The sequence below is a fragment of the Leopardus geoffroyi genome, chromosome D2, assembly GCF_018350155.1.
Source record: "Leopardus geoffroyi isolate Oge1 chromosome D2, O.geoffroyi_Oge1_pat1.0, whole genome shotgun sequence".
Taxonomy (NCBI): domain Eukaryota; kingdom Metazoa; phylum Chordata; class Mammalia; order Carnivora; family Felidae; genus Leopardus; species Leopardus geoffroyi.
Window position 1 is genome coordinate 40,469,048 of NC_059334.1, and position 26,496 is coordinate 40,495,543.

The following is a 26,496-nucleotide window of genomic DNA, read 5'->3' on the forward strand; positions in this document are numbered from 1 at the left end:
GTGTGGGAGCAGAAGTGGGACACTTCTGAGGTGCAGATGACCCTCGTGAATTCCCGAGGGGTCAGCCCGAAGCCACCCTCTGCTTCACTTCCGTCTGAGATCTCCTCCTGGCTCAGCTTCCTCTGCTTCCTGTCCTGTCCTCCCTTCTCCCCACACCGATCTTCCCCCAGGAATTGCCTTCATAAATCCCTGCTATGTGATTCCTCTTCTGAAGGTCTGCTTTGGGGGGAGTGTATCCTAAGTCACAGCAACCTAGTCAGAAAAATACAGAACTATATGATTAAGCTTAAGGGGTGCTGGGAACACAGGTCAGGGACTGTGGGTGAGTGAATGTGTGCGTGTGACACACACAGAAAAGCGTGTCTGGGGAGTTTTGGCGCCACAGGGATGCTTGTGTAGAGTCGCCGTGTCTATTCTGTTTCTGGCTGCCTGGCATCTGAGCCCTTTACCTGAGTGAGTCTGGCTGGAATGCAGGCTGTGTGGCCCACCACGGAAGTTGAAAAGCCCAATTTTCCCATTCTCTGCCCCTCCTTATAAGAAGGGCAAAGTCCCCTAGACTTGCCCATTTGGACAGATCGGTCTGAACTTGGCATTGCAGCTGCTGAGTCACATTTCTTATTGGACTGGTGATGGTGGCAGTGTGGGAGCAGTCAGCCCGTGGCAGGTGGTGATGGTGAGGCCCACACCTATGGCTTCTGGTGCTTGGCAGTGGCGGGGTCGGCCCTGAACTGTTTTGCACTGCGGTCTTGGCCGTGGTTCTGTGATTTTCCATCATTCCCAACCACCTGCCTAGGCTTCTCAGTGATGCTGGGAGCTCCTCTGGCAGGCTGCTTTAGTGCTGAAGTCACCTGGAGGCAGATTCTGTTGTAGCCAAGAGGCCTGACTGGCCTTGGGTCAAAAGTCTGGGGAGGATGGAGAGAAAGGGCAAGGGGAGGGGGCATGTGAAAAGCCACGGAGGTGGAAGGGGCACCAGGAGCTACGGAAGTTTGACATTTATTGGACACAGAGTCAGGGATGAGCTGGAGAGGCCAGAGCAGAAGGGTCTCAGGGGTTCTGCGATGGAGATGGGCCTATGTTTCTGTTGCTTTTTCTTCCAGATGTAACCCAGATGGGGAGATGGGCCTTCGATGCTCAGTGACTGAAACTCTTTGGCCATATGATAAATTGTAGTATATTTTATTTTCAAATGAATGTTTCTGTAACATCTCCTGCCTCTAACTTCCTGGAACCTGGGACCCAGGACTAACCACGAAGAAAGGGTTCTGGTTTTTCTGGAATTCCAACCCCTCTGACACAAGAGGAGCCAAGGCAGTGGGGATGGTCCTTTTCAAAGCAGTTCCCATTCTCTAACTTATGCGTTCTGTTTATCAACTCCTTACAGGTAAGAAAACTGAGGCTCATGTGACTTAAAGGTTGTTTGAGGTGACCCAATGACAGAACATTGATGCTGGTATGTGAACCCAGACCTTCTAGCTCCATAGCATTGAGTCTTTCCCTCTGGGCTCACTGAAGATTTTATTTGCAGGTCACGTTTCAGTGTCTGCCTGGAGCACAGGTGAAATACGGCTCACTTCCAGTGTGGCGATGAGGCATCAATCTTATTTCTTCTGTGTCTTTCCAGTTTGGATGTGAGAGAAGATGTGCATTCATCAGGGACGCCTAAGACCCCTGTTAAGAATTCAGCTCTAACTGAACAGAAGCCTCAGGGTTCACAGTTATAGGTGGATCTCACCTTGGCAATGAAGGGGCTAATAAATGACTCTGACGTCCATAAGTGTGAGATGCTATGATTTCCATGTTTGTGTAAATCACAGCCTTTTACTAGTATCCACGAGCAGTGAGCTGCTGAGGACATGAGCCTATTGGGAGAAAATTCGCATACTGGTGCTGGTAATACTCACCTTTCACTGCACGCCCATTACACACTGGAGACCATCCTAGGTACTTATATATGGTATCCACACAATCCAGGCAAAATGCAGTGAAGAAGGTATGGACACGCCCATTTTACAGACAGGGACTTCAAGGCTCAAGACGGTTAAGTCGTTTGTCTGAGATCACACAGCTGGTAAGTGGGAAAATTGGGGTTCAGACCATTCCATCTGACTCCAAAGTTTATGCACTTTCATCTACAATCTTGCTACTCAGAGTGTGGTCCTGGAGACAGCAATCGTATCACTGGTGACCTTGTTAGTGATGCAGGGTCCCAGGCTCCACCTGGAGCCCAGCTAATCAAAATTCGCATTTCCACAAGATCCCCAGGTGAACAGGTCTGTTCACCTTAAATTTCTTAAAAAGGTTCTTTTAATGTTTAATGAGAGAGACAGAGAGACAGAGCATGAGTGGGGGAGGGGCAGAGAGAGGAGGAGACACAGAATCTGAAGCAGGCTCCAGGCTCTGAGCTGTCAGCACAGAGCCCGACGCGGGGCTCAAACCCACGAGCCACCAGATCACCACCTGAGCCAAAGACGGATGCTTAACCGACTGAGCCACCCAGGTGCCCCACGTTCACATTAAATTTCAAGGCACTGCTCTGGACTAGGCTACCTGGGTTTCATCCTTTCAGGATCTCGTGGATGGAATTCTGATGGCCATAGTTTCAATTGAACATGAACAGAACAATGTCTCATGGAATATTTCATTTGCCCTCTATGTGGACAGTTGTTTCACTTTGGCCCCATAGCTTACGTATAGGTTTCCAACCGCTGGGGATGGGCGGGCAGTAATAGGGAGGGCGGGCAGGACTGTGATACTCTGTTTGTCCAGCAGGGGCATCTGCTGCGTCTGCCGACCTCTCTAGCTGCAGACCCCCCAACATGGTGAGTGTAGTGCGTGGAGCAGACCACGCCTAGGTGAAAAAGTCTTGCCGTCTGCTTTCTTGGACTGGGGCCCATGATTCTGCAGTGCTGTGGCGCGGAAATGCAGGGGGCTTTGTCAGTGTGTGTGTTTCCGAGTAAGCCATGCTACAAACCCCCCCTGGAAGAGCCTGCACACTTCTCTGCAAGTTGCAAGCTAGCAAGCACATGGAGGCGGGAGTTTGTGGTCAAGGGCAAGGGGCCTGCGTTCTAACTCTACCTCTGCCACGACCTCACAGTGTGATTTTGGTTCCTGGTTCTTTTCTCCACCTTAGTTTCCCCAGCTGTCTGAGACTAAGGTGCAGGACTAAGGATGAAGGTCTTTTCAAGCTGTAACAGTCTATGAAGTCATAATTAAAATGCCCTGGGAGAACACATTGTCTATTTAAAGGATTTTTTTTGTTAAATGAAACTGTGCAAAGCTAATTATCACTCCTTAATTCATTTATTTTATATTTATATTCATTTATATATTTCCTTTTTTTTTCCTGCCTTTTTTTTTCCGGTACAAAAGTGAATATTTAAAATGTGAAAAGAAATCCCAACAAAACATAAATTTGAATAAGTTGCCAAACACCACAAACATCTTCAAATCCAAGGTGGAATAATGTTTGCTAAACAAGTGCCTACCACCCGTCTAGAGTACTTACATCTTCCTACCTTTTTCTTGGCTTCATATTCTTTGATCATCTTGCCCCAGAACTGTCATTTTCCACGCAAAGAATTAAAAGGATAATCTCCTGTTTCTTCTAACAAAGTTGATCAAAATTTAAGGCGTATTCTTGAGATTTGGGACCTATATGTACCACGTGACTTCAGACACACACATACATACTCATTTGTTTATAGCCTTGCTACAGGATTGTGCTTTTCAAATAGGAAGTCTGAAAAAAATTGTGTTTCACTCAATTTTCATCAACACCGAGAAGGTATAGGGTACATTTATAACTCTATACACTGCATCCTTGAGTATGTTTTTGAAAGGAGAGCACTTCCATTTTGGCTAAACGGCAGTGAGAATTCTGGCTTCCACTGTCAATTGTACACATATGAATGATGGCTTGAGAACTTTCTCACAGATTGACTTCTGGCTCAGTACACGTCAGACCATGTTTCTCCTTCTCTGTTCTCCATTTATTTCTGGGGCCAGGTGCAGTAGGACGTGTTCACTGGGTAATGGAACTGGTGGTCCTATACCTTCATGAGAGGATGTAGATATGTCATCATGTAGAGTATTCTGGAAGCCATTCCTGCACTCTTGCCTTCTTCAGAGATCTGGGCAGAATTTGGGCTGAGATTCCATCATTGCTGCTGAGGGAAGTTCACCTCAGGGGGCAATGCAGGCCACTGGCTATGGTTGAGCCAGGCTTTGATCTTTCTCAGGGAAGGTGCCAGTGGAAGATGGGGCCACCAGAAAACCTTCTTCTAATGCTTTAATTTCACCTCCTCTGAGCAAGTTCAAACCTCAATGCCATTTCCCTCCTATATGATGTGTCCTTTCTTTCCATTAACTATTTTTCTCACCATATGCCCAAAGCCTGAAACTGTGGGTGGACTTGGGATGGAAATAGTTGCACCCTATTTTCCCTCTCGCTCCAAACCACAACTTGAAGGGTAAGTAAAAAAGGAAGCAAGGGGCACCTGGGTGGCTCAGTCAGTTAGGGATCTGACTTTGGCTCAGGTCATGATCTTGTGGTTCATGGGTTCAAGCCCATTGTCGGGCTCTGTGCTGGCAGCTCAGAGCCTGGAGCCTGCTGCGGACTCTGTGTCTCCCCCTCTCTCTGCCCCTCCCCTGCCCACGCTCTGTCTCTTTCTCTTTCAAAAATAAATAAAAACATTAAGATTAAAAAAAAAATAAAAGGAAGCTAATGTTTTGGATGTTCTGTGCCTTTAGAGAACATTTCCCAGTCAGGTCTCCTGCTTCTCACCTGTGCTGGTAATTCTTTGCCTTTTTTTTTTTTTTTTTTTTAAATTAAGCCTCATATGAGGATGTAGTTAGCCAAATTCAGAATGAGAGAAATCCTATAGGACAAATGATCTGACTTCTTCAAAAAAGAAATGGCATAAAAAAGTGGGGGCGGGGCAGTAAGTTGTAGATGAGAAGAAACTTAAGAGACAGATCAACCCAATGTAATGTGTGGACACTGTTTGAATCCCGAGCTGAACGGATTGCCTATAAAAAGGATGTCTGTGAAAGACGTGGGATGTTTGAACATGGTCTAGAAATCAGCTGATGCTAAGGAATTTTTGTTTATTTGGCCGGATGTGCTGTGCTGATAGTTTGTTTGTTTATTTATTTATTTATTTATTTATTTATTTCCCCCCCTGTTATTGGTTTCTTTTTTTTAAATTAATTTTATTTTTTTAAAATTTACATCCAAATTAGTTAGCAAATAGTGCAACAATGATTTCAGGAGTAGATTCCTTAATGCCCCTTACCCATTTAGCCCATCCCCCTTCCCACACCCCTCTAGTAACCCTCTGTTTGTTCTCCATATTTGTGAGTCTATTATGTTTTGATCCCCTCCCTGTTTTTATATTATTTTTGTTTCCCTTCCCTTATGTTCATCTGTTTTGTCTCTTAAAGTCCTCATATGAGTGAAGTCATATGATATTTGTCTTTCTCTGACTAATTTCACTTAGCATAATACCCTCCAGTTCTACCCATGTAGTTGCAAATGGCAAGATTTCATTCTTTTTTATTGCCAAGTAATACTCCATTGTATATATATACTACATCTTTATCCATTCATCCATCAGTGGACATTTGGGCTCTTTCCATACTTTGGCTATTGTTGATAGTGCTGCTATAAACATGGGGGTGCATGTGTCCCTTTGAAACAGCACACCTGTATCCCTTGGATAAATACCCAGTAGTGCAATTACTGGGTCATAGGGTAGATCTATTTTTAATTTTTTGAGGAACCTCTATACTGTTCTCTAGAGTGGCTGCACCAGCTTGCATTCCCACCAATGTGAAAGAGATCCTCTTTCTCTGCATCCTCGCCAACATCTGTTGTTGCCTGAGTTGTTCATGTTAGCCATTCTGACAGGTGTGAGGTGGTATCTCATTGTGGTTTTGATTTGTATTTCCCTGATGATGAGTGATATTGAGCATTTTTTCATGTGTCGATTGGCCATCTGGATGTCTTCTTTGGAGAAGTGTCTATTCATGTCTTTTGCTCATTTCTTCACTGGATTATTTGTTCTTTGGGTGTTGAGTTTGATAAGTTCTTTATAGATTTTGGATACTAACCCTTTATCTGATATGTCATTTGCAAATATCTTCTCCCATTCTGTCGGTTGCCTTTTAGTTTTGCTGATTGTTTCCTTTGCTGTGCAGAGGCTTTTTATTTTGATGAGGTCCCAGTAGTTCATTTTTGCTTTTGCTTCCCTTGCCTCCGGAGACATGTTGAGTAAGAAGTTGCTGCGGCCAAGATCAAAGAGGTTTTTGCCTGCTTTCTCCTTGAGAATTTTGATGGCTTCCTGTCTTAAATTTAGGTCTTTCATCCATTTTGAGTTTATTTTTGTGTATGGTGCAAGAAAGTGGTCCAGGTTCATTCTTCTGCATGTCGCCATCCAGTTTTCCCAGCATCACTTGCTGAAGAGACTGTCTTTATTCCATTGGATATTCTTTCCTGCTTTGTCAAAGATTAGCTGGTCATACACTTGTGTTCTTGTGCCAGTACCATACTGTCTTGATGATTACAGCTTCGTAGTATAGCTTGAAGTCCGGGATTGTGATGCCTCCTGCTTTGGTTTTCTTTTTCAAGATCGCTTTGGCTATTCGGGGTCTTTTCTGGTTCCATACAAATTTTAGGATTATTTGTTCTAGCTCTGTGAAGAATGCTGGTGTTATTTTGATAGTAATTGCATTGAATATGTAGATTGCTTTGGGTAATATCGACATTTTGACAGTATTTGTTCTTCCTATCAAGGAGCATGGAATCTTTTTCCATTTTTTTGTGTCTTCTTCAATTTCTTTCATAAGCTTTCTATAGTTTTCAGTGTATAGATTTTTCACCTCTTTGGTTAGATTTATTCCTAGGTATTTTATGGTTTTTGGTGCAACTGTAAATGGGATCGATTTCCTTGATTTCTCTTTCTGTCGCTTCATTGTTGGTGTATAGGAATGCAACCGATTTCTGTGTGTTGATTTTATATCCTGCAACTTTGCTGAATTCATGAATCAGTTCTAGGAGTTTTTTGGTGGAATCTTTAGGGTTTTCCATATAGAGTATCATGTCATCTGCGAAGAGTGAAAGTTTGACCTCCTCCTGGCCGATTTGGATGCCTCTTATTTCTTTGTGTTGTCTGATTGCAGAGGCTAAGACTTCCAATACTATCTTGAATAACAGTGGTGAGAGTGGACATCCCTGTCTTGTTCCTGACCTTAGGGGGAAAGCTCTCAGTTTTTCCCCATTGAGGATGATATTAGTGTTGGGTCATTCATATATGGCTTTTGTGATCTCAAGGTATGATCCTTCTATCCCTACTTTCTTGAGGGTTTTTATCAAGAAAGAATGCTGTATCTTGTCAAATGCTTTCTCTGCATCTATTGAGAGGATCATAGCGTTCTTGTCCTTTCTTTTATTGATGTGATGAATCACATTAATTGTTTTGCAGATATTGAATCAGCCCTGCATCCCAGGTATAAATCCCACTTGGGTGTGATGAATAATTTTATTTAAGGTGTTGTTGGAGCCCTGCATCCCACGTATAAATCCCACTTGGTTGTGGTGAATAATTCTTTTTAATGTATTGTTGGAGCCAGTTGGCTAATATCTTGTTAAGGATTTTTGCATCCATGTTAATCAGGGAAATTGGTCTGTAGTTCTCCTTTTTAGCGGGGTCTCTGTCTGATTTTGGAATCAAGGTAATGCTGGCCTCATAGAATGAGTTTGGAAGTTTTCCTTCCATTTCCATTTTTTGGAACAGCTTCAAGAGAATAGGTGTTAACTCTTCCTTAAATGTTTGGTAGAATTCCCCTGGAAAGCCATCTGGCCCTGGACTCTTGGTTTTTGGCAGATTTTTGATTACTAATTCGATTTCCTTCTTCCTGTTTCAGTTTTGGTAGTGTATATGTTTCTAGGAATTTGTCCATTTCTTCCAGATTGCCCATTTTATTGGCATATAATTGCTCATAATATTCTCTTATTATTGTTTTTATTTCTGCTGTGTTGGTTGTGATCTCTCCTCTTTCATTCTTGATTTTATTTATTTGGGTCCTTTCCTTTTTCTTCTTGATCAAACTGGCTAGTGGTTTATCAATTTTGTTAATTCTTTCAAAGAACCAGCTTCTGGTTTCATTGATCTGTTCTACTGTTTTTTTGGTTTTGATGGCATTAATTTCTGCTCTAATCTTTATTTTTTCCTGTCTTCTGCTGGTTTGGGTTTTATTTGCTGTTCTTTTTTCAGTTCTTTAAGGTATAAGGCCAGGTTGTGTATCTGAGACCTTTCTTCCTTCTTTTTTTTTTTTTTTTTTTTTTTAAATTTTTTTTTTTTTCAACGTTTATTTATTTTTGGGACAGAGAGAGACAAAGCATGAACGGGGGAGGGGCAGAGAGAGAGGGAGACACAGAATCGGAAACAGGCTCCAGGCTCTGAGCCATCAGCCCAGAGCCCGATGCGGGGCTCGAACTCACGGACCGCGAGATCGTGACCTGGCTGAAGTCGGACGCTTAACCGACTGCGCCACCCAGGCGCCCCTCTTTCTTCCTTCTTTAGGAAGGCCTGGATTGCTATATACTTTCCTCTTATGACCGCTTTGCTGCATCCCAGAGGTTTTGGGGTGTGGTGTTATCATTTTCATTGGCTTCCATATACCTTTTAATTTCCTCTTTAACTTCTTGGTTAGCCCATTCATTCTTTAGTAGGATGTTCTTCAGTCTCCAAGTATTTGTTACCTTTCCAAATTTTTTCTTGTGGTCGATTTTGAGTTGCATAGTGTTGTGGTCTGAAAATATACACAGTATGATCTCGATCTTTTTCTGCTTGCTGAGGGCTGATTTGTGTCCCAGTATATGGTCTATTCTGGAGAACGTTCCATGTTAACCGGAGAAGAATGTATATTCTTCTGCTTTAGGATGAAATGTTCTGAATATATCTGTTAAGTCCATCCGGTCCAATGTGTTATTCAAAGCCATTGTTTCCTTGTTGATTTTTTGATTAGATGATCTGTCCATTGCTGTGAGTGGGTGTTGAAGTCTCCTACTATTGTGGCATTACTATTGATGAGTTTCTTTATGTTTGTGATTAATTGATTTATATATTTGGGTGCTTCTACATTTGGCACACAAATGTTTACCATTGTTAGGTCTTCTTGGTGGATAGACCCCTTGATTATGATATAATGCCCTTCTGCATCTCTTGATACAGTCTTTATTTTAAAGTCTAGATTGTCTGATATAAGTATGGCTACTCTGGCTTTCTTTTGTTGACCATTAGCATGATAGATGGTTCTCCATCCTGTTACTTTCAATCTGAAGGTGTCTTTAGGTCTGAAGTGGGTCTCTTGTAAACAGCATATAGATGGATCTTGTTTTCTTATCCATTCTGTCACCCTATGTCTTTTGATTGAAACATTGAGTCCATTGATGTTTAGAGTGAGTACTGAAAGATATGAATTTATTGCCATTATGTTGCTTGTATAGTTGGAGTTTTTGGTGGCGTTCTCTGGTCCTTTCTAATCTTTGTTGCTTTTGGTATGTATGTATGTATGTATGTACGTATTTATTTATTTATATATTTTCATCTTTTCTCCCCTCAGAGAGTCACCCTTAAAATTTCTTACAGGGCTGGTTTAGTGGTCACCAAACTCCTTTAATTTTTGTTTGTCTGGGAAACTTTTTATCTCTCCTATTTTGAATGACAGCTTTGCTGGGGAAACAATTCTTGGCTGCATATTTTTCCGATTCAGCACACTGAATATATCCTGCCACTCCTTTCGGGCCTGCAATGTTTCTGTGGATAGGTCTGCTGCAAACCTGGTCTGTCTTCCCTTGTATGTTAGGGACTTTTTTTCCCTTGCTGCTTTCATGATTCTCTCCTTGCCTGAGTATTTTGTGAATTTGCCTATGATATGCCTTGTTGATGGTCGGTTTTTGTTGAATCTAATGGGGGTCCACTGTGCTTCCTGGATTTTGATGTCTGTGTCTTTCCCCAGGTTAGGAACGTTGTCCGCTATGATTTGCTCACATAAACCTTCTACCCCTAATTCTCTCTCTTCCTCTTCTGGGACCCCTATGATTCTGATGTTGTTCCTTTTTAATGAGTCACTGATTTCTCTAATTCTTAAATCGTGTTCTTTTGCCTTAATCTCCCTCTTTTTTCCTGCTTCATTATTTTCTATAAGTTTGTCCTCTATATCGCTGATTCTCTGTTCTGCCTCATCCATCCTTGCCGCTGCAGCAACTGTCACGATTGTAGCTCAGTTATAGCATTTTTTATTTCATCCTGACTAGTTTTTACTTCTTTTGTCTCCTCAGAAAGGGATTCTAATCTATTTTCAACTCCAGCTAGTTTTCTTATTATTGTGATTCTAAATTCTGATTCAGACATCTTGCTTGTATCTGTGTTGGTTAAATCCCTGGCTGTTGTTTCTTCCTGCTCTTTCTTTTGGGGGTGAATTCCTTCGTTTCATCATTTTGAAGGGAGAAAAGGAATTAATGAGGTAGAAGAAATTAAAATTAAAAAAATTAAAATTAAATAATATTAAAGTTAAAAAACTAAAAACACACACACAAAATCAAATAAATGATGCTAGATCCTAGGTGTGTTTTGGTCTGGGTGTTGAAAGTGGCTTGATCGACTAAAGAAAAAATGGAGGAAAAAAGAAAAAGAAGAAGAACAAAAAAGGAAATCATTTGAAAATTTGAAAAAACGAATACACTGCAGTAGACTAAAGTGAAATGATGGAAGTAAGATAGAATTTGAAAAAATTTACACAGGGGCGCCTGGGTGGTGCAGTCGGTTAAGCGTCCGACTTCAGCCAGATCACGATCTCGCGGTCCGTGAGTTCGAGCCCCGCGTCAGGCTCTGGGCTGATGGCTCAGAGCCTGGAGCCTGTTTCCGATTCTGTGTCTCCCTCTCTCTCTGCCCCTCCCCCGTTCATGCTCTGTCTCTCTCTGTCCCAAAAATAAATGTTGAAAAAAAAAATTAAAAAAAAAAGAAAAAATTTACACAAAGGTAAAGAATATAGTAGGAAAAATTAGATAAAATATTTTTTTAAATTTTTTTTTCAACGTTTATTTATTTTTGGGACAGAGAGAGAGCATGAACGGGGGAGGGGCAGAGAGAGAGGGAGACACAGAATCGGAAATAGGCTCCAGGCCCTAAGCCATCAGCCCAGAGCCCTACGCGGGGCTCGAAGTCACGGACCGCGAGATCGTGACCTGGCTGAAGTCGGACGCTCAACCGACTGCGCCACCCAGGCGCCCCGATAAAATATTTTTAATAAAAATTGAAAATAAAAATGAATTTTTTCTCTTTCTGTATTCAAGAAAAGGAAAAGAAATGAAAAAGAGAAAAAAGAAAAAGAAAAAAAAAAGAAATGTTTGAAAATTTGAAAAAGTGAATACACTGAAGTAAATTAAAACAAAATGATGGAAATAAAATAGAATTTGAAAATATTTGTGCAAAAGTAAAAAATATAGTAATAAAAATTAAAGAAAAACATTTTTAATAAAAATTGAAAATAAAAATGAATTTTTTCTTTTTCTGTATTCAAGAAAAAAGTGAAAAAGAGAAAAAAATGGAATAGATGGACCTGCTAATAGATTCAAATATGACTGAAATTACTTCGTTTTCCGCTAGAAGTCAGACTATGAAGCTCTTTATAGTCCATAAACTAAGCAGGCGGTGAGACTTGTATTCTTGAAGAGTGAGGCTGGCCCAATTGGGCGGGGCTCAGTGTAATGGCTCCATTCTCCACTAGATGGCGCTGCTAGCCTACTGGGATGGATTGTTGTGGTGCTCGTAGGTGCGTATGTGCATGCGCGGGAGCAGTGAAAATGGCGTCACCCAGTTACCCAGTCTCTAGTATCGGAACTCTGTTCTCCTGATCAGCAATCGTGCACCCGTCCTCTGTCTTCAGATTTCGTCCACTCCCCACTTTTTCATTGTCCGTGAGCAGGCCCCAGGCAGTACCTCTCTCCCGAGTTTTGTCTCAGCTGCAGCTGTTTTCCCTGGCCCCATAGTTCTGAAGGACTTTGGCTTTGACCCGTTCCGCCCCTCTGTGGAGGGTCTCACGGAGCAATGGCTGAATGCCGGTCGCACCCAGGAATGTTCGCAGGACCGTGCTGCTGCCGAAGCCCAGAGACTGTGGCCAGGTGCCAGCCGGCCCCATAAAAAAGTTCGTGAGACAGTGTAACAGCAGCGTTTCAGGGATTATGGAAAATCACAACACACAACTGGCACCAAGCTTCACCCTTCACGACCTTGTTCCAGCACCAGCGAATGCGGCCGTTCTCTGGGGTCTGCTTGGCCCAGGTTGCCTCAAGCCTCTACCAAATGTCCTTCCAGCAGTGGAACCGCTTTTCCCTGTGTGGCCCGAGAACCTCCGGACCCCACTCTGCTCCTGGGGATTCGCCCTTCCCACCAGAGCACCGCCAGGTATGGAGCTGTGGAGTTGCAGACTCTGTGCTCGCCCTGTTTACAGTTTTAATGGAGTTTAAACCCTCTCCTTTCTCCTTTCTGCCTTTTCAGTTTAGTCCCTGCAGCTGTTTCCAATTTTCCACTTTCTCTCCAGCTGCTTTTCCCGTATTCTCCACCCCCCCCCCCCGACCGCAGTCTGTCCTCTCTCCATACGCAAAAGCACCTCCCTGCCCGCTGTGGCCTCTCTCTCCCCCAGTTCACCTCCTTGCACCACGCACCTGCTGAATTCTGTGGTTCAGATTGTGCAGATTGTTGTGTGAATCCTCAGATCAGTTTTCTAGGTGGGCAGGATGGTTTAGTGTTGGTCTGGCTGTATTTCATGGACACGAGACACACAAAAAACTTCCATGCTGCTCTGCCATCTTGGCTCCCTCCCCGACAGTTTAAATTATGGGTCAGTACAGGGTCACCCACTACTACCCACGCCCCCCAGCAGTAGAGGATGTGTAGGGAGGGAGGAGGCAGATGCACAAATCCAGAGGGGAGATGGCGGCGGCTCGGACAAGGGGGCGGCCCTAGGGGTAGTGGGAAGGAATAAACCCCAGAACCATTTTCTCTTTCCGTTTCGCCCATTGTCTCCTCCCCATACTGTCATACCTTTTCTTGTCCTTGGGCTTTGCTTACTGGGTTGCCCCTTCTTAGAAGCCTTTTCTTTAGCTTCATTTCTCTACCTTCCACCCAGCCTACCTTCGGCCTGCCTCCTCCAGGGAGCATCCTCTACTGTAGCACACACTGTCGGCCCTTCTCTGAAAGCCCACTGTATGCCCACCGAATTCACGGGCATTGGCATACAAATCAGCTCTTGGTCACGTGCTCATCTCCCCAGTTGGACAAGGGTTTTTTTTTTAAGTTTATTTATTTATTTTGAATGAGAGAGAGAGGGAGGGAGGGGCAGAGAGAGAGAGAGACAGAGAGACAGAGAACCCCAAGCAGGCTCCACACCGCCAGTGTAGAGGCTAACACGGGGCTCGAACCCACGAACTGCGAGACCATGCCCTGAGCCAAAATCAAGAGTCAGACGCTCAACTGACTGAGCCACCCAGGCCCTGCTGGACATTGGGTTTTTTGAGGAAAGGCAAGGGCTGGGTCTGATGTGTGTGTATCTCTCCTAGCGTGCATGCTTAGAAAAGGTTTGCTGACTGAGAAGCACACCAGGCAAAGATAATTTATCCTGGAAAATGCACTTGCACTGAGAAAGGGTTGGCCCCAGCAGTGCCTCTGCCAACTCACAGTGGGTTTGGAGGCAGCGAGAACACCAGGTGGGGACCTGCACATACCCCGGAGGGTAGTGAGTAATGTGGCTTTATTTCATCCCGTCTCACCCCCGATCATGGCACTTCAGAGGTGCTCTCCTCAATGACGAGGCAAGACTCCTGGCAGAGGAGGTGTTGATCTGTTTCACGGCAGCGCTTCTCAACCCTGGTCATATGTTAGAATCACATAGGATGGGGGGAAAGGCAATCCTTACACATGGCCCTCCTCACCTCTTGCAGACTAATCAAAACAAAATCTCTGGAGGTGGGGTGGAGACCCAGGCATCTTATTTAAAAAAAAAAAAAAAAACCCATCCAGGTGATCCCATTTGCAGCTGAGGCTGCGAAGCACTGGGCTGTGGGAATCTTTGCCCCACTACAGAGCTGGGATTTACTGGAGTCATTTACAAAGCTGCCAGCTGTTCCGTGTTGGCTGTGCCAACAGAGAGAACAAGCTTATAGTTTTTTATTTCTATAAAATACAGCCAATAGTCCCAACAGTAAACAAGGGAGGGTTCTTAAAGCCATATGCTGCAGGAAAAAATTGGGGTCTGGGCTTAGCTGCCAAGAGGAGAAATTCAGAAGAATGGGATGGAAGTCTCTTTGCCGAAAAGAAGGGACTGAGCAATCATTTCAGAGGTTTTAAAGTTCCTTGTCCTGGGAAGGAGGCTGGAGCATGGGGTGAGGACAGTGGGCAAGAGGGCAGGAGGAAGGGGAGAGTGAGGAAGAGCGTCTACCCTGGGATCTGTCCTCAGAGGAAGAACTCTAACAATCCGAGGGGGACTCAGCTGCCTCGAGCCCAAGGTCCAGGGAGAGGGTTAAAGTATCCCGCTCTCTGAGGGCCCTGATACCATTGCCAGTTCTTGCCAAGTGGATGTGACCTGGTGGGGCATGGCTGGGGGCTGAGCGGGGCACATGAAGGTGGCTGAAGGGTGCTGATAAAGGAAGGAAGTACTAACCAGCTTGGTGACCCCCTTCTGTGCTGCCATGTTAGGGGTCTCCCTCCCTCTCAGCACTTGCTACCCTGTATGACCACTGAGTGGATAAAAGAAATGAATGACTGGGGCGCCAGGGTGGCTCAATGGGTTAAGCATCAGGTCATGATCTCACGGTTGATGAGTTTGAGCCCCATGTCAGGCTCTGTGCTGACAGCTCAGAGCCTGGAGCCTGCTTCAGATTCTGTCTCCCTCTCTCTCTGCCCCTCCCTCACTCACACTCTGTCTCTCTCTCTCTCTCTAAAATAAACATTAAAAAAAAAAGAGAGAAATGAATGACTTACATGATACTTGAGGTACAAAACGTGACACATTTCCTATTTTTTCTAAATCATATAAAATCCAGCTCTGAGATTCACTCATAAACAGGCCCAGTCATTTCTGGGCTTTCCCTAGACAAGTACCAGAGGCTTTTTACATCCATGGTTGTTGCCAGTTTCCTTTTCTTTGCTTCATCCGCTAATGATGTCACTGCTTCCCTGGGAAGTCTGCTGTGAAGATGTTCTAGTCTCAATAGGAGTGGAAACCCAAGCCCTTCCCCTTATGCAGCTGATCTTGAAGGGCTGGAACAACACTGCATTCAATCCCTAAAGTCCAAAGGGGCCAGTTCCCTTGGTGGTTCCAAAGGGCCCCCTTAGACTAGCTGTTCTCACTGGAGTCTCCTGGGGAACTTGGGACACTGCTGATCATTGGCTCTCACCTCCAGATTTTCTGACTTAATTGGCTTAGATGTACTCTGGCCATAGTGACTTAAAACTTCCAGGTGATTCTACCCTGTAGTCAAGATTGAGAGCTACCGCCAGCCCAACCCCTCTTCATTGAGCATAGAGAAGGTTCACAAACCCAGCTGCAGAGGGCGAGTGGTTAACATCAACACCACACACCAAGCCTCCCACCCACCCAGGTCCAATGTCTTTTCAAGTTTTGTGCAGGCTGAAGACAGTGGCTATAGGGCGGCCCTCAGTGACCGGTGTGAGATCACTTGCCCAGATTTTTGAACACAAAAGCTTACTCATGCGCTCATCCGGAGGGTAAAGGAGGCCCAAGCCTTCAGACTGAAAGCCCTGGCTATCTCTTTGGGGCAGTAAGACACAGCTATTTCTAAACTGGGTTATAGCATATTTCTTTCTTTTTTTTTTTTTAAATAATGTTTTTGAAAGAGAGAGAGAGAGAAACAGAGAGTGAGCAGGGGAGGGGCAGAGAGAGAGGGAGACACAGAATCCGAAGCAGGCTCCAGGCTCCGGGCTGTCAGCACAAGAGCCCGACGTGGGGCTCGAACTCACGGACTGTGAGATCGTGACCTGAGCTTGAAGTCGGACACTTAACCGACTGAGCCACCCAGGCGCCCTGGTTATAGCATATTTCTAATGAATCATGCTGCTATGCTAGCGGACTTGTCTGTATTTGTCTGGAGAGGCAGTTCCACGAGACTGGGGGCCAGATCTGTGAGTTTACTGCTATGTCCCTACTTTATAGGACAGAGCCTGGTAACCAGCCAGTCGTCGGGAGAACAGATGAATGCCTGAGTGGATGGACGGATGGACGGACGGATGGGTGGGTGGGTATATGATGGCTATGTGGACGGAAGAACTGGAACCACAGCCTCCTGAGAGGCTGTGGGAAAACCAGCCCCTCACTCAGGGTTTAGGGTTCTTTTCAAAAGTCAGAATTAGAAGGACATCTGAAAGCGGAACAGCCTAGAAATTCGATTTTTCGAAAGGCCAGAGCCTCCGAGTCCTGGGAAGTTTTATCTTAGCTATTTATGTTGTTGCAATTTAAGCTCTCGTAAGAGTAGCCACCGCATTAGCCTCTCTATCTTGTGACATGCAGACCCCACGACTGAGGAGCGGAAAGAAAGCACATTCCTAAGAAAGCCATCAATCTCAGAGTGACCTTTCAGCTACGATTTATACGAGAGGAAAAAAGAAAATGCTACAGTGAAAAGACTAAGATTTCTTTCTTTCCTTCATTCCTGGCTACCTTTCTTCCTGGAGGAAATACCTTTGGGCTGCCTTTTATACCATCATTGTGAAGGCCTTCTCTGCAACCTGTGCAGAGGGGGTCCCTCGGGGTGGAGACACCTCTGAGCTGGTGGGTGGCGATGGGAGGGTGTGAGGTGGCTGTGGTTGACTCCTGTGCCGACCTGGCTTCATTCTGGCTGTGCCCGAGCAGCATGCAGTCCTGTGGGCTTCTCACCTGTCTCTAAGTAAGGAGAGAGCAGCCCATGTACCTGCGGCACAGTCTGCCTTCTGGGGACACGGGACCCAGGCCTGTCTGTAGAACGGTATCTCAGGTGGCTTGCAGGTTCTCTTGCTTGCCCTATGGAAGCTCTCAGAACCTGACATCAGTCGGGCCTATAGACCAGACCTATAGGCCTATAGCCTACAGAGGGGCCAAGAATTCAGTAAGAACCCAGGGTCAGCAGGTGCGTTCTACACCCTGATCAGCTCTCACTTCTGACCCCTCACCCTTGCCTCGGCAGGGCTTGAGCCCACCAAACCCTATCATGAACTGTTAGGCACCATCATGAACTGGAAACCCATCCTTGGAGGAGAGTCAGTGCTCTGCCCCTGTTTGAGGTGACGGTTGAGGTTTGGCCATTTTGAACCTTTCTAAGTAGGGGCAGTCAGCTGTCCTCCCTCATCCCAGGCAGCACTGGACGCTAGCACCGTAAAGGAAGCGGTGAACCCATAAAGCGTGTATTGTTTCAAGGATGTGAACTTTCCTTTGGGGTCCTGCTCTGTGTCAGGCTCTATATGCTTTATACATTTCATCTTTAAATTAAAAAAAAAGTTTTTATTTTATTTGAGAGAGAGAGAGAGAGCATGAGTTGGAGGGAGGGACAGGGATAGAGAGAGAATCTTAATCAGGCTCCGGGCTCAGCATGGAGCCCAACATGGGGCTCGATCCCATGACCCTGGGATCATGACCTGAGCCGAAATCAAGAATTGGACCCTCAACTGACGAGCCACCCCAACACTCCACATTTCACCATCTTTGATCTTACAACAGCCCTCCAAATGAGCATGATTGCCCCATCTTACAGAGGAGGACATAGAGACCCAGAGCCATGCAGCTAGAAGGAGTCGTGTTTAAAATCTTGGCCTGTTTGATGGCCCAGTGACTGACAGCAGAGACCCCTGCAGAAATTCCTGAGACTCCAGAGGGTACATATAGGAAAGGTGGGAGGAGGGACACAGGTGAACAGGAGTTCACCCAGGCAGCGTCAGGGTGAACAAAACCTTGAGAATCTGAGACTCACAGTGAATGCCAAGGGCAGGTGCACTCAAGGTCCTATTTAATTCTGTCTGGAGATAATTGAACAAGGACAGGGTCTGCCTGCTGTTTGGGGGCAAGGTTGATAGGTGGAGTGAAAGAATGCTATTTTGCTTTCTCTTTCTGTGGGGGGGGGGGCACCACTTCATGTACTGACCCAGTTTGGATGGAAGAACCAATACAATGGGCCGTTGAATAGACCTTCAGAGACAAACTGTATCATTTAGATAAAATAAAATTAATTTTAGCATGAATGCGTCCCAAGTTCACTATTCGGCCCTTAACATCAACTAGTCAGGTACAGGTCAGTCAGAAGAGGCAGAAAGGTACAGGTCAGTCAGAAGAGGCAGAATTTAGGCTCACCCCAAAAAAGGCTGAAGGGTCTGCTTCGGGAACGTGGGCTCTGCTACGAGACAGATAGCAGAACCAGAGAAAAGATGGGTGTTCTTGCCCTACAGAGATCTCATCCTGTGGACTGGGCTGCACTCTTCACATGATGTTTGGGAAATTGAAGCATGCACAGAAAAGCATTCATTCAGATTCTAGTCCAAGATGGCAATGTAGGAAGACCTTGAACTCACCTCCTCCATGGACGCACCAAATCTACATCTATTCATAAAGTGATTCTTCCTCAAGAAGAACTGAGGGCTGACTGGACAGCTTCTATACAACAAAAGCTAGAACGGCAGGAGAGAAGGAGACATGAAGGGACCCCTACCTCTGACACCGGGGACTGCAGTGGGGAGGGACAGCACAGAGGGAGGGAGCACATTCATCTACCCCGAGGCACAGGAAAAAAGCCATGATTTAAAAGAACAACAAGGGGGCACCTGGGTATCTCAGCGGGTTAAGCATCTGACTCTTGGTTTTGCAGTTCCAGTCATGATCTTTACAGTTTGTGAGTTCCAGCCCTGCATTGGGCTCTGCACTGACAGTGCGGAGCCTGCTTGGGATATTGGGATATTCTCTCTCTCCCTCCCTCCCTCTCCCTCCGCCCCTCCGCCCCTCCTTGCCTCTCTCTCAAAATAAATAAGTAAACTTAAAAAATAACTAAAAAATAAAAGAACAACTAGTGTATTAAAGGTCCAGTTCTAGAACCCCGCCAGGTGATGGGTTGGAGGAGTTGGCAAGCACCACAGTTTATATTCCCCCTTGGCCTTGATAGCACACACAGGAGCAAGGTCCAGGCACCATAGCCTGCCTGCTGCCTCAGTGAGCTCCGGGCTGCCAGGCCCACCAGCCCAGCCATCCCACCAAAGCGGCCCCTAGGACACCCCTGGTCAGCACTCATTACAGCTCAGGCCATTGTGCCAAGGCGATGCAGGTACAAAACACCCCAGAATACTCCAGGCCCACACTACTTAAGGTCCAGATGGCTTTCTGGGGCACCCCTGGCACAGAGCACTGTGGGACTTCCTGGTTCACGCCTGCTTCCAGCCACCTGGCCAGGGCGTCCCCTGGGACACCTCAACTTACACCCACTTCAGCTACAGCTGTTTTGCCAAGTTGCTCCTTGCACAGAGCATTTTGGGATTCCCCAGCCACCCTGTCAGAGCACCTCTTGCGCAGGGCACCCTGGGACCCCTCAGCCTACACCTCACCTTGACTCCAGCCACCTGGCAGGGTGCCCTCTATGCAGAGAGCCTTGGGACACCCTGGCCCATGCCCACTTCACCCCCATGCCATCCTGCCTGGGTGACTCCAGGATAGAGTGCGCAGGACCCCCAGCCCAGGCCAGCCAAAGTCACCAGCCATACACAGTCTATCCAAGGCATGACCATACACAAGAACATTCTTTCAAGTCGAGGAGAAGTAGCTGTTCCACCTAAATATAGAAACAAATACAGAAAGTCAAGCAAAATGAAGAGACAGAGGAATATGGTCCAAATAAAAGAACAAGACAAAACCTCAGGAAAAGAACTAAATGAAACAGAGATAAGCAATAGGCCCGATAAAGAGTTTAGAGTAATGATCATAATGGTATTCACTGGACTGGAGAGAAGAGTGGAAGAAAAGCATTCATTCGTTCATTCTTTTATTCAAAAATATTCATTAGCATCTGCCAGGGCCAGGCACTCATGAATTTCTTAATCTAATGTAGACATGGTAATAAACAAGTGTGGAAATAACAAGGCAGATTCAGATGCTGATATAAGTGCAATACAAAATTGAAACAGTGGGGTATGTCAGAAAGTCCCCGGTGAGCGGAGGCTCCTTTAGACCGAGTGGCCAGGAAAGCCCTCTTTGAGGAGCTGACATTTGAGCTAAGGTCGAGATGATAAGAAGAGCCAGCCACGCAGAGAGCCAGGCAAAGAGAACAGTGGTGGGCAGCCTGAAGTGGAATAGACCTAGGTGTTTGAAGCACAGAGATAAGGAATTGAGCACTAGTCCTAAATTGATGGGATGTATGGTAGGGATGGCTAACTAAGCCCTTTCTTCTTCTAGGCACCCAAGTCTTGTATATTTCCTAGCCACCCTTGATGCTGGGTATCACTCTGATTAAGTTTCAACCTGTGGCATGTGCGTGTAGTTGATAGGTCCTGCTTCCAGTCTTGGCCTGTAAGAAGCGCCCCCAATGCCTATTTCCCACGTCCCATTTTCTTCTGCTGGTCTGCTGGAGATGAGCAAGATATTAGGAGCCATGTTTTGAAGATTAAAAAAAATATTGTTAGTTTATTTTTTGGAAGGAAAGATCAAGGTTCTTGTTTTGGTTACATTAGGTTTGAGATGCTAGTTAGAACCCATAGGAGTTTGCCCACTCTGAAGTGGGTGCATATCAGATCACCCACACTTCTGATACCAGCTGCAAGCTTGGGGACGTTTTTTTTTAAATTTTTTAAAATGTTTTTATTTATTTTTTTGAAGGAGAGAGACACACACACACACACACACACACACAGAGATAGAGAGAGAGAGACAGAGCATGAGCAGGGGAGGAGCAGAGAGAGAGGGAGACACAGAATCCGAAGCAGGCTCCAGGCTCTGAGCTGTCAGCACAGAGCCTGACGCGGGGCTCGAACTCACGGACCGTGAGATCATGACCCGATCCAAAGTCGGACACTCTACCGACTGAGCCACCCAGGCGCCCAAGCTTGGGGACTTTTAAAACCACCTTCATATTTGAAAATTCACTAGAAGGACTCTTGGAGTTCACGGAAAGCTGTTTTACTCATGTTTATGGGCTATTACAAGGCAAGGATACAGATTAGAATCAGTCAATGGAAGAAGCTCATAGCAGAGTCCAGAAGTACCAGATATGGAACTCCCGTTGTCCTTTCCCTGTGAAGTCAGGATAGTATTTCTCTCCCAATATCAATGTGTGACCATATGCATGGAGTATTGCCAACCAGGGGGCTCACCTGGGCCTTGGCATTCAGAGGGCTCATCACATAGGCATGAATGAGTACTCATGGGGCTGATCTTAATTTCCAGTCTCTTTGGTTATGCTGATACTATGTAACCTAAATCACGTTTTTAGACTATTTGGTGCCATCCAAGGCTCTCAGGAAAATAAACACACTCCTATCAGTCAGGATATTCCAAGGACTTACAGATAAGCTCCCAGAAGTGAATGGCAAAGACTAGATATTTTTTGGGGGGGCAAGGTTAACTTTTTTACTACACAATATCCAAATGGAAATGTCTAGTAAATAATTGGATATGTAAGTGTAGAGCTCAATGGAAAGGTATGAGCTAGAGTTAACACTGTTGGGGCAGTCCTAGACATAAGGATGTTATTAGAAGCCAGGGGTAGAAAGAGGAGGTTTGAGGGCCTAGGACAAAGCCCAGGCACCCTACCATTTGGAGGCATCCAAACAACCTGAAATAACAAAGGACACTGAATGGTATCAGCCAGTGAGGTAGGAGGAAACTAGACACTTACAGAGAGCCATATATATATGTAGTTGAACAGTTAAAGGTGTCAGAATCATAAATATATAAGAATTTGAAGGAAGAATAATTACTAGTATTTAATGGAATACTTAATATGCATTAAGACTTATGCTGGCATTGTGCATAAAACTCTATGAGCTATATCTTCTCCTGTAAATTCTCCATTTTATAAAAATTCCCAACATGTATTAAGTGCTTAATATGAGTTAAGACCAGTGTTCACACTGTGCACCGGACTCTATCAGGTGTCTTCTCTATTAAATTCTCTGTATTACAGAAGAGGCGTTAAGACTTAGGAAGGTCAAATAGCCGGACCGGGCCCCAACTAGATTCACTCCACATCCATCTGACTTCAGAGTCCTTGAGATTAAGTAGTGGGCAACAGAGTTTCTGTTTGGTATTTGGGGACTGAGGAAGGAATGGGGAGTCCTTAATGGAGACAAGCGGTGCTTTTGTAGGGGTGTCGGGGTGACTCAGTTAAGTGTCTGGCTCTCAATTTTGGCTCAGGTCATGATCTCACGGTTGGTGGGTTCAAGCCTCGCATGGGGCTCTGTGCTGACAGCTTGGAGCCTGGAGCCTGCTTTAGATTCTGTGTCTCCCTCTCTATCTGCCCCTCCCCTTTCGTGCTCTGCCTCTCTCTCTCTCTCTCTCTCTCTCAGATAAATAAACATTAGGAGGTGCTTTTGTAGGGCCACCATTTGGAAGCAGATGTAGAACTGCTCTATGTAGCAGCAGAGGGCAGACCTCGAGCCTACACTGGTCTACTGACAAGATTTCATTTGACATAAAGAAAACTTCGCAGTGGCTAGTGTTCTCTGAGACAGGCGCAGGTGGTATAGAAGGTGTTCAGACTGGTGAGTCATGGTCAGGGTGGATGGATGTCCTTCTTCCAGTTCACTTTGCTTCTTCTCGTATGTGGGAAGCTGCTACTGGGGTCCAAGCTTTGCTTCCCCTCTATGCTTTCTGGGCCATTAAGTGTAATCCAAATACCACAAGCCTCCAATCCCCTCAAGTTTTTCTTCCCGTATCTTCAATTTTCTTAAATGGAAATCAGCCAGTCAATAAGCTGCAGTTGGGTGGGTGCCACATGGTTGTTGCCATGGAGGGCGATACCGAGCACTAATTTTGTGTCAGGTGCTGCATTAGGTGCATCTCAATAATCCAATAACATAGGTACTATCATTCCCTCATAAAGGTGAGGAAACTTTAGAAAGGTGTAGTTGCAGAGCCTGCATTCTAACTCCAGCTGGCCTGGCCCCAAAGCTTGTCCACGTGGCTGTGTGTCATTGACCAGACCCTGGGTGATGTTCCTTGTGGCCGTCCAGGCTACAGTGCAAGCTGTCTTGTCAACCTCATTGGTTAATTATGGGATTGCTGTGTTTCTTCCCTTGGGCCATTAGAGATAAATAACTAGCTATTGATGTTTTGGGGAAGGTCCAATAGCAGAAATGTCAGCTTTTTCAGAAGAATAACAGCTAAGGAATATTAGCTGAGGAATAATGTGGATTTTGCTTGAACATCAGCTCTGGGAAGTGGGGAATAGACACCCCACCCACATCTGTAGCCACCAGTATTCATGCTGACCTTGACACTTAGCCAGATCTTAGGCTGGGAGGTGAATGTGCAGTGTGGGTGTGTGAGTGCTCATTTCTAAATAACTGAGTCTTCCCCTCATGCTTTTTCTTTTTTCTTTCTTTCTTTCTTTCTTTCTTTCTTTCTTTCTTTCTTTCTTTCTCTTCTTTCTTTCTTTCTTTCTTTCTTTCTTTCTTTCTTTCTTTCTTTCTTTCTTTCTTTCTTTCTTTTCTTTCCTTCCTTCCTTCCTTCCTTCCTTCCTTCCTTCCTTCCTTCCTTCTCCTTAGTGACTGAACCACTGTTCCATTAGCAAAGTGTAAACAATATTCCATAATCTAATGTGATTCTCCTAATGGGCCTGGAGGCACACAAGACTATGCTATTGTTCCTGTTTTACAGGTGAGGAAACTAAGATCCAGCGAGTCTGAGCAAAATGCCCAAAGTGACATAGTGGGTTAATGGCCAACACCCGGGTGCTTTCTACTCTACCACACTGCTAGCCAGCCTTGCTCACAGGCCCAGAGAGAGGAGTCCAATCTGTTTCCAGAGTGGAGAAGTGAGTGGGGAGGAGGGAAAATGGAGATAGCAGCTATTGTGTTTCTTTACGAGAACCATTCTACAAAATTTGATTCTTCCCAGATCTAAACCAAGCATGGAGGCTGGGCTAGGACCTAATTCTTAGGCTTGACCATGCATGGAGGGAAATGGGATACTGAATGCTTATAAGGTGTTATTGTCGTGTTAATGCAGGAACTTGGAGTGATTACACTGTGAAATTTACCTGGCAGCTCAGCAGTGAAATTGCAGCTAATTAATTTTGCCCGACTTGATGGAATCCTCCTCATTCTTAATCCTCTCTCTGCTCTTTGCCAAAAGATGAATGAGGGGGATGTAGATGGAAATGTAACTTGCAAAGTAGCTTCTCTGTGTGGCCACCTGGCATTTCTCCTGCAGCCCACCCATTTTCAAGCACAGAATTCTCTTTTCATGGGGTCTGGGTAGAAAGAAAGCTGGAGGCTCTTAGAGGGTTTCATTCATTTCCAGCAGAGCTATAGAGGAATTGAAGATGAGGAGTCTGAAGTAGGAAGAAGGAGATTTAACCGTCCAGTTTTGTAGAGTTCATGGAGAAATTCAGAACATTTTTTAGAGCTGGAAGTATAGAACTCATCTATTCTGTTCTAGCACTCTCTCATAAAATTGTGGCAATCTGTGAGCGAGTTTGGACTGAGCCCTGGGAACTTGACTTGAAAGGGGCCAGCTTGGGCAAGGACCCATGGTGGTTGTCTAGTGTTTGGTATGGCCAGCCAAGGGTTGAGGATGATCTGAAAATGATCTGGGGCTGCGGCCATGGAGAGCAGCCTCTGAGCCAGGTAGGCTCTTTAGAGATGACTGAACCATGATTGATCATGTCTTAATGCTTTGGATGGTGGAAGGACCCCCTACTGGGCCATTGTTGGGGTTCTAGCCTGGGCTGCTGCAACTCCGTAGGTCTCAAGCTTAGGGTGCAGAGCAGCAGATGTCCCTACAGCTGTGACTACATGTTCTCAAGGCATGCCAGGGCTCCTTTTGGGGAATGTTTTGCTGATCAAAATTAGGACGCTTCCCAAGCCTAAGCTATTTCTTTTTTCTTTCTTTCCCAGGCTCTGTCTTTAAAGTGTTCTACCCAGGGGCACCTGCGTGGCTCAGTTGGTTAAGCGTCTGACTTTGGCTCAGGTCATGATCTCATGGCTTGTGAGTTTGAGCCCCACGTCAGGCTCTGTGCTGACAGCTCAGAGCCTGGAGCCTGCTTCAGACTCTGTCTCTGCCTGCCCCTCCCTGACTCACGCTGTGTCTCTGTCTCTCTCTCAAATATATATAAACATTAAAAAAATTTTTTTTAAAGTGTTCCACCCACATTCTGTCCTGTAGCCTGGATAAATGACAAGAAGTGGGCTTTCCATTTCTTTCCATCTCTCTCTTGCAGCCCTGATCACTGATCTCTGTCCCCTAGGAATGTCATCACACAAAGGGCTACATTTCCCAAGATAAGGGACTGGAATTTAGAAGTGTTAGGGGAGGGGGGTGCCTGGGTGGCTTAGTCAGTTAAGTGTCTGACTTGACTTCGGCTCAGGCCATGATCTCGTGGTTCGAGCCCCACGTCGGGTTCTGTGCTGACATCTCAGAGCCTGGAGCCTGCTTTGGATTCTGTGTCTCCCTCTCTCTCTGCCCCTCCCCTGCTCATGCCCTGTTTCTCTCTATCTCAAAAATAAATAAAACATTTTAAAAAATTTAAAAAAAGAAAAGAAGTGTTGGGAAATTATTGAAAGTTTTTTTTCCCCTCTACTAGTTTCTTTTTAATTTAATAACTGTTTATTTTACAATAGTTTTTAGATTTACAAATTGCCAAGAGAGAACAGAGAATTCCCATGTATCCCACACCCAGTTTCCCCTATTATTAATATCTTACAATAACTGGATACATTGATTATAATGTATGAACCAATATTGATATATTATTATTATTAAAAATTTTTTTTTGCTGTTTATTTATATTTGAGAGAGAGAGATAGACAGACAGACAGAGCACAAGCAGGGGAGGGGCAGAGAGAGAGTGGGAGGCACAGAATCCTAAGCAGGCTCCAGGCTCTGAACTGTCAGCACAGAGCCCAATGTGGGGATTGAACTCATGAACTGTGAGATCATGACCTGAGCCAAAGTCAGATGCTCAGTCAACTAAGCTACCCAGGTGCCCCTATTGATATATTATTTTTAACTGAAGTCCATACTTTATTCAGCCTTTTTGAGTTTTTACCTAAGGGGCCTTTCAGTTTCAGGATTGCATCAGAGATACCATGTCATATTCAGGTGTCATGTGTCCTTAGCCTCCCTTGGCTGTGAGCGTCTCAGAACCACCAAAGGTTGCTATCTGGTCACATCTGGGTTTCAGAAAATTCTGAGACTAGAGTGATGGAAGGTGGGTGTCTTCTCAGAGATGAGCCTTGGGGTATGAAGAATGAC